Source organism: Nicotiana tomentosiformis, chromosome 11 (assembly GCF_000390325.3).
Source record: "Nicotiana tomentosiformis chromosome 11, ASM39032v3, whole genome shotgun sequence".
Lineage (NCBI taxonomy): Eukaryota > Viridiplantae > Streptophyta > Magnoliopsida > Solanales > Solanaceae > Nicotiana > Nicotiana tomentosiformis.
In genome coordinates, this window is record NC_090822.1 from 28,769,307 (window position 1) to 28,778,873 (window position 9,567).

The following is a 9,567-nucleotide window of genomic DNA, read 5'->3' on the forward strand; positions in this document are numbered from 1 at the left end:
AATTGCCAGACCTTGCTATAAATACCTGTCTTCCCATAATAGTTTTCATACACAAATCACTTCAAAGAAAATAGAAAGATCGTATTATATCCAAAGTATTGGAATATGGCAAAGTCACTACTGAGCTACACAACCTTCCTTGCTCTCCTCTTGTGCTTCCTGCTCATTTCATCCAATGGTTGGTACTTCTTTCATTGTCATTTCATTTGTGAATATTGTATGCGTATATTTTAGTTCCAAAATATTAGTGTTTTTACAACAAAATAACGGTATATTTATACCCGAATTCCAAGCTAGTTCTAGTTGGTCTCTCTATAATGATTTGGACCCAAAACTACAATCCAACATTACATTAATTTACAAAAAATCATTATAAATTGATTAATTTTACGCTAGTTCTTAACTTGCTAAAATCCTTTCGTAATACAGGCAGCTAGCACCTAGCTATGCCATTGCACAATCATATACGAACTCGCTAACATGAAATGATTATCATTATTGTTATAACTTATAACAAAAAAAAGATATATTTCAACATTTTTAGAAGAAATTCATATATTTTAATTCAAATAAATGATTTTAACCAAAAATAATTATGATAAGTTGTTGTTCCATGCAGAGATGCAAGTGGCAGAGGGCAAACTTTGTCGAAGGAAGAGCAAGACATTTTCTGGCTATTGCTTTATTAGTGAACACTGCGACGAAGAATGCAAAGAGAAAGAGGGGGCAAAGAGGGGTATGTGCATTAAGAAGAGCATCTTTAGACGTTATTGCTACTGCTACCACAAATGCAAATAAGCATCAAATGCTCTCAGAATTCTCGTTTTTGTGTATAATAAATAAAAAGTGGTGTGTTGTCTTGTGTGTGAACGAATAAAAACACTGTCAATTCACTAGAATTGAAGTTATTATGAGAAAATAGTATTAAATTATGTTTGTATTATCATATTCAAGAAATCATGGATAATATGAATATCCATATTATTCGTTGGTTAACTCATTTTCTAGCAGTATTAAATATGTATCGGATCGGATAATTTATACGTTTTTGGATTACTCGTTTTCGAACCGCCCATATCCGACCCAACCCGCACAATTGCCACCCTTAATTATGATTAATGTTATCGTGCCGAAGAATTTTAATTTTATTTAGCATTGAGAAAATAAATAGTAGACTAAGTACTACTTGTGAGCAATATTGAATGCAACCTCAACTCTTTGTGCGACGCGGAAATTCTAAGGCATATCAATGCCAAGGAGACAACCTTATCACCAGAACCATATTTTTTCTATTAAAAGTTTTTCTGTAATAGAAACACTTTAAATTACCAAACTTCTGCGAACTTCAACAACATAACAAATTATACAATGCAGACTCTATTTGATTTAGAAATATGAAAAGAATTTTTGGAGTTTCTATTAGGAAAAATCTGTAAAATTTGTATTTATAAGCAATGAAAGGGTGAGATGGAGATGTGCAATTCAAAATGTGCCTTTTTTAATTTCCCATTCCTACCTTTTTAAATTAAAAACCAACAGATTTCCTGTTTTGTCCCAACTACTTGCGTGCGGAATCCTTTAAATACATTAGCAAGCTTTACTATAAATATCTATCTTAGGCAAATAGTTTCAAGACACAAAGCACTTTAGCGAGGAAAGAAAGATCATTCCAAAGTAAAGAAATACAGTAATGAGATATTAGAGCTTCTTTGGATAAAAACTATCTCAAAAAAAAATATGTTTATGGATGAAACTTTTTTGGCTTCTTCTATTAATTGTAGGATCAGACAATTTAAATACATTTATTTTCCCAAATATCAACTAATCATACACATGCTCCGTTTGAAAATTTTGACTAATAGCATTTTTATAATAATTGTAGTATTTACAATGTTTCCCACTAATATTTCTATTGATTGAAAGTGTTCTGGTTTCAATCGATTAGTTACTGTATAGCCCCATAAAATACTATGCATGATAAGGATTAATATGGCTTAAAATATTAAAGGTAGAAGGAGAAGAGGTACGCAATGTTAGGATTTTGTCCTAATGATTCTATCTTTTCTTTGAATGAAGTGCAAAGACTTTACCATAATTGATTATATTTTTTCTATAAGGAAAATATAGTTCTCTTTCAAAGTTAACAAATCCTTTTTTTCGAGAAAAATGTTGTGACCTGTATAAATTGAAGATCTCTCCTTCGTAGAAAAGTACAATAGCATCCACACTGTAGTCTTTAGGTGTCACGACCAAAAATCTATCTCATTGTGATGGTACCTAACCCAACCTGCTAGGTAAGCCAAGTAATAGTCAACACAACACAAATGAGAATGATAAAGTAAATGAGTAAAATAACTGAGTTTCTATACAATCTCCAATCAGGGGCGGCTCTAAGGCTTTGGGTAGTGAGGCCATTGCCTTAGGCCCCCAAATTTTGAAGGCCCTCAAATTTATTTTAAATTCTTATTATTATTGTTACTGTTATATATTATATAATTTATATAAATAATTAGAATAAAAAAGTGTTACAGTATATTTTTTGTTACTTGATTGAGGTTATTTTATACAATAAATTTATAAATTATGATAATTTTCTTCCCTCATTAATTAGTATATTTGACAAGAGTGGTTGCTCTAGTGGTGAACACCCTCCACTTCCATCTAAGAGGTTGTGAATTCGAGTCACCCCAAGAGCAAGGTGGGGAGTTCTTGGAGGGAGGGAGCCGAGGGTCTATCGGAAACACCCTCTCTACTCCAGGGTAGGGGTAAGGTCTGCGTACAAAGTACCCTCCACAAATCTCACTAGTGGGATTATACTGAGATTAAGGGCCTTCGAATATGATTTCACCTTAGGCCCCGAGATCTATTGAGCCGTCCCTGCTCCCAATGAGTGGTAGTACAAGTCATGAGCTACTAAGACTTAAATTTATAAAACTGATAGGAAAATAATACAACATATGTTTGAAATGTACATAAACAAAATCTAAATCTGAAACTACCAAGAACAAATAGTAGCTATGTCCGAAAGCAGGTACATATTCAAGGCTAGCTACTGCCATGGCAAAGTCACTAGTGAGCTGCACAACCTTCTTTGCTCTCCTCTTGTGCTTCCTCCTCATTCCATCCAATGGCTGGTTTTGTTGTTTCATTTGTGACTATTCTAAATACTATATTTGCATGGTTATATTTTAACAACCAAAAATAGTTTTTACAACAATAATGATATATATGCTTCTATCCCAAGCTAGTTACAGTCGAATTCTACAAATATTATTCATCATCCATTTTTCTCTATGTAGACCTAAAATTATAATCAATATTGAATTAATTCACCATAAATTAATTAATTCCATATTTTTTTTTAGCAAATATACTACTAGGTTATTATCCTAGTAGCTATTATATATAATAAATCCTCAACTGGGTAAAAATTATAAAATATTTAAATAACCTACCAACAAAGCAAAGTAGAAGTAACGTAATAAACGATGGAAACTACAAGGCTAGTAATTTGAAGCATCCAAGTATTGCCGACGATTGTGAATGTACACACCAGTTGCCAACAATTTGTTGTAGCACTTACAAAGCTCTCATCAGGCGCCATATGTTGCAATCCAAGGAGTAGGTATGTTTAAAACCAGTAGTTGTCTAGCAAAGCATTTTGAACATTGTGTTCTTGGGGCTGAAAATTCCGGCATCATTGTTGATACATTGAGCATGAATTTGAGATGAATACTTACTAGAGACAGAGCTGCCAGCTTTGATACATAAAGACAATATAGTATTTTTTCATCTCCAGATTGAGCATGCATGCACACTAATACCACTGGATAATGATATGACACTATACTGTCAATACCAAAAAACAGATGTAAGCAGCAGTTTTCCTTGTATTTCATGTGAGTAGGTATCCACAGTTTGATATACCAGTACCAATAAATAATATACAAAGAAGCTGTTCATTATCTCACCAGTACCAATTAATTCCATGTTGGTTGTTAACCTGCCGCAATTCTTTCGTGGTAAAGGTAGTTAGCCCCTAATTATGCCTTTGCATACTCTTATTTACTAGGGAAGAAATTCATACATTTTATTTCCAATAAATGACTTTAACAGAGCAAAAAGAACTTTAACAAAGCAAAAAGAACTTATGATAAGTTGTCGTTCCATGTAGAGATGCAAGCGGCTGAGCAAAAAGTTTGCTGATGGAAGAGCGAGAAATATACTACCCGCTTTTGCTTGGACAGCAAGGTCTGCGATGTCTGCGCCAGAATGTGCAAAAAAGAGAATTCGAAGGCAACCAAGGGTGAAAGCATTAGAAAAGCTTGTTCAAGCGTTACTGCTTCTCCTTCTATAAGTGCTAATAACCATGTCACGACCCAATTCCCACTATAGACCGTGATGGCGTCCAACGTCTCTGCTAGGCAAGCCAATGGTGAATCCATTTATTTTTTATATTAATATTTTTAAAGTCATTGATTTTATTGAATAAAGAACTAAGAGTAAATGACCGTAGTAATATAAAGCATAAAATAAATATAAGGGTGAAGTAGTGAAATTAATAGACAGAAATCATGAATATCTACTAGAAATTCCCAAAATCTGATGTCACAAGTGCACGAGCAAACTAATAGAATATACAAAATCTCCTACAACTACTGTCTGAAGTAAGATAGACAAAAAACTAAATACAACAAGGAAGAGACTCCGGGTACTGCAGAATGGAGCATAGGACGCAGCTCACCAATAAGTCTCCGGGTAGCGGGGATATGCGCCTGACTGGCCACCAGATGCACCTGCCTCAGATTCTGCACGATTAGTGCATAAGTATAGCGTGCGTACATAAACAACGTGTATCCAGTAAGTATCTAGTCTTACCTCGAACACGTAGTGACGAGGGGTCGACATCGACACTTACAGAAGGTTAATAAATAAAGCCCAGCTATTTTAAATAGGCATGAAATACAACATTAGTAATGGAATAAAAAAGGATAAATAATAAGTCTTTAACTTAATATCAATTCAAACCTACAAGTACCACATACCAATTTATCACGTAAAAACCACCAAATAATTATTGAGTCTCAAGTCAAGAAAGAGATATCAAATATAATCGGACTCCTAGTAACGTCACACACGATTAAGCCGAGGTCGCCCGACCTATCCAGATTAGTGTGTACACTGCCGAGGGTCGACCAACGCGAACCATAGATACATCTAATATACTATCGAGGCATTAGGCCCGATCCACAGGAATAGATAAACTCTACAAAGTCTGACCAACGACTACTACATAGGCATAATACTCAAAAAGACATAATTTCTACAATCAAGTATTCCGTCAAAACTCAAAGTAATGAAGCTCGGTCTAATAAAATCCTTTATCCAATTTCAATTATAAATTACAACTAGTGCATGGCAAAGTTCTAAGTCTACCCGAACATAAGCATGATTTTAGCTACGTATGGAATCTCGTCACGTCGTGCGCACGAAACATCCACTATTATTAGCAAATAACTATTTAAAAATACCTACTGGGATAATTCCCTCTTACAAGGTTAGGCAAGAGACTTACCTCATTTTCAAGTCATCTTCCTGGTTCACAAATCACACTAATAACCTCAAATCGGTGCCGAGCAACCCGAAACTAACCAAAGGTTGTACAAACTAACCAATATATGCTCAAAAGTTTATAATTTAATTATTAGAGTAATTACCCAACCCAATTTGGAAGGTTCCTAAAATTCACCCCCGACCCACGGGTCAGGATTCTAGAAATATTTGTAAATAAATATTACCCACAACCTTACGAATACAAATATATAATTTTTACTCCATTTCATAATTATTTTCATGGTCTAATCCCATTTTTATAAAAACCTAGGTTTTTCAATCAAATAGTATAATTTCCACGATTTTACATGTTAAAATATACTCATAATCCATATATTAAATTCACATTAAGTGAAAATCACTTACCTTAAAATGCTAGGTGAACAATCACTCTCCAAGAGCTACAAAATAAATCAACCCTAAGTGAAATAAGAGAAAATAAGCCTAAGTCCCGACTTAAATCTTACTACTGCCCAAGTCTCCCTTCTTCGTGATCGCGAAAAGGGCCTTGTGATCACGAAGGCCAAATTACCCAGGCTCTGAAAAGCCCTTCGCGAACGCGACCAGGCCCTCGTGTTCACAAAGACCAGCCCCGCCCAAGATACACGAAGATGACATGTCCTTCGCGAACGCAAATGGGAAAGACCCTTTGACCCCCAGGCCATCTCCCCTTCTATGCGAATACAAACCTTCTAACACAAACGCGAAGGCCACAAGTCCTAAACCTTCACGAACGAGACCTTTTGATCGCAAACACGAAGAATGAAATGCCTAGACCCCCAATTCCTACTCTGCAAATGCGATACTACCTCTGCGTTCGCGAAGAAGGAATCAGAACCAGCATATCTGTGATCCACGTCCAATCCACACTCAATAGTGAGTAGGAACGGTCGTTCGAAGAATAGTACCCAACGAGAGTCGGGGTCGATTTCCATAGGGAGTTAAATATGGGTGTTAGGGTGTACACTTGATTAAAGTAAATGAAATAGCTCAATTACACTACCAAATAAGGGATTTTGTTTTCTACTTCTAAAATTAACACTAACAATTATTAACTAAGGAGAAGCAACTAGAGAACGAGTAATTGTTTTTGTTATTTTTATCAATTGGGTAAAAAGGCCTAGGGAGTAACCTTCACCTAGGTGTTAGCCGAATGGGTAAATCACGTTAATACTTATTTTAGTGACCGGGGTGTATTATAACTCTCAATTCTAAATTACCCACTCAATACCTCTCGGTTATAGAGTGATTTGCCCAAATTGGCTTACTCAAGAGCAATTGGGTATCAATTCAAATACTTGATATGAGCTCAAGTCGGATTTTTCCTATCGCTACTTCAAACCCTTTAATTAGTCTAGCCAAAACCTTAACTAGCCCAATTTCTTGTTAGCTAAGTTTTTCTAGACTAAGTCCCTCTTTTTCAAGTAAGAATCAAGTTGAAACAGGCATGAATCAATGTTTGCAATCATTAATTCTAGAAATAATGAATGACCAAGGCTAAATAATAACCACCCAATCATAAACAAGCATTAAATTAATCACCAATAAGGTTTACAAACTAGGGTTGGGTCACAACCCTAGAGAAAATATAGCTACTCATGGTAGAAATTGAAGAAAACAAAGAAGAAGAACGAATTAAAGCCATAAAACAAGATTAAATTGATAAATCTAATATTTATTCACCCAAAATAGTCACTAATTACCCAAAATAGTAAAGCATAACGGCTACAACACTAAATATTACAAAACTTACCCTAAAAAGTATTTTCCGTCTATATATAGTTACCCAAAATTCGCTGACAAAAATGCCTTTCGAGAGGTTCTGTGGCCGCACAATTCCATGCGTGGTCCGAAATTTTCTTAGCTCTAGCAGGTGTAGAGATTTTGCAACCCTACAATTCCATTTGCGGCTGCACTTTTCCTTCCGCATCTGCACTTTTGGCAAGGCTTCATACTTGGTCGTTCTGCACATTCTTTGAACTTTTTGAACTCTTGTCAGTGCGACCATGTTTTTCGGTTGCACATTTAGTGTGTGGACCGCACTTCTCCAAACATTTTCTGAGCTTCAGGTACCATATCTGCGGCCGCAGAGGTATTATTGCGGTCTGCACTTTCTTTTGCGGCCGCAAAAATCCTTATGCGGACCGCACTGTTGCACTCCTTGCCTTTATAAGTTGGAACACTCCTTTTTGAGTTAGATTTCTTCTTTGTGGTTCAATTCTCCAACATGACTGCAATTTGCACAATTTCATTAGTATGGGGAACAAGAATCAATACTTTCAGTCTAAAACTAAAGAAAGAAGGTACTAACAAGTGGTTAAAATTCACACTTATAAACTCTCTCAATCTTAAGTCTTTGCTCGTTCTCAAGCAAATAGATTAGTTCCCACTTGCTCAAAGTGAAAGGTCATTTCAGAGAGTCAATTGTAAGCCATTCATACTCAGTTGAGACCAACAATTACCCACAATACTCATGCATTTTCAACAAGGTGACAAATCCCATATTATGCACATATAACTCTAATATGACACTTGAGCTTCAATAATTGACTTCACTCATCAAGGACTCTTGTTCTATCATATAGATCATGGTGGACTCCAAACTCTTCCTCCTTTACCTTCCGTTTGCCAAACTCACCTTAAGAATTAGCACTCAATCTTTGTATCATATGGGATAAGTGGTTACACCCTTCCTTAAGCACTCCACATTTTTTATTTCTTGGCTCATATTTACCAACTCTTATAGACATTTCCTTTTTGGGGGGCTAGAGAGACTTGACATCACTCTTTTTTTGTTCAATTCATTCTTTTTCTCCCTTGATGCTCATACTACACCCAGTTTCCTCTTTTTGATTTCATCAGCCTTCCCCTTTTTAAAGCACATATACTACTAAGTGATTTACCTAGTAGCTGTTATATATAATAAGTCCCAAACTGGGAAAAAGTTATACAATGTTCAAGTAAAAGAGAAATAAATCAAACAAAGAAAGCCAATGGCTATTGCTGCCAAATAAAATATAGAAGTAGCATAAAGATAAATGAAAAGTACTAAGCTACTAATTTGAAACATCCAATTATTGCTGACGATAATGAATTCGCACACCAGTTGCAAACAATTCCTTATAGCACCTACAAATCTCTCACCAGGCGCCATTTATTGCTATCCAAAGGAGTAGGTATGTAATAGGGAAACCATCCATTCTTGGTGAAATTAATATCATGTCTACTGCTGCAGTAATTGTTTGTTGAAGAAAACTGACAGTATGAGATCTTTTCATGTCCAGGAACTCTGTAAAATGAGTGTAAAAACACTAGATAATGAATGAATATTCCACAACCTGAAGGACCAGTTGAAGCCGATAAGTAGCCAAAGCAGGAAGATATATTTGATAAGTACTTGCCAGTGCTTGTAAGTTGTGATCTTTTCACCCAGCCCATATGTTGTTTGGTTGAATAACAGTTGTTGTCTTTACCACACAAGGTCAGTAGAAGTTGTGGACAACTGACAGAAGTCACATTTATTGTTAGCAAAAGAATCTTGTCAAACTCAAATAGCATGGTACATGTAAACTACATGCTACAGCTTTGAAGAACTAGTCTGGTCATTTCTTCTTTGCTACCCTTATCCTAAGGTTTGGGATATGGGCCTTGTCTAGGTTGAGCAACCTCCTACCTACACTTGGTAACTCCAAGAATGAGTTAAATACAGTTGTACCTGCAGAAGAAAAAGCAAGGTTAATTAAAAAGTTTGCCTGTGTGTTGCCCTCCCTTAGAACATGTTAGAAGATGACGAAATTGCCCTTCTTCCCTTTTATCCTCTTCATCTCCTTTGTTATGCACCAGGGGGTTTCCCATTCACCTTCTACTATCTTTTTCATTGCAAGTGAGTCAGTCTCAATTATTAGAGGATGAATCTGATTAGTAACACAATAAGTCAGCTCTTCTTTAATTGCC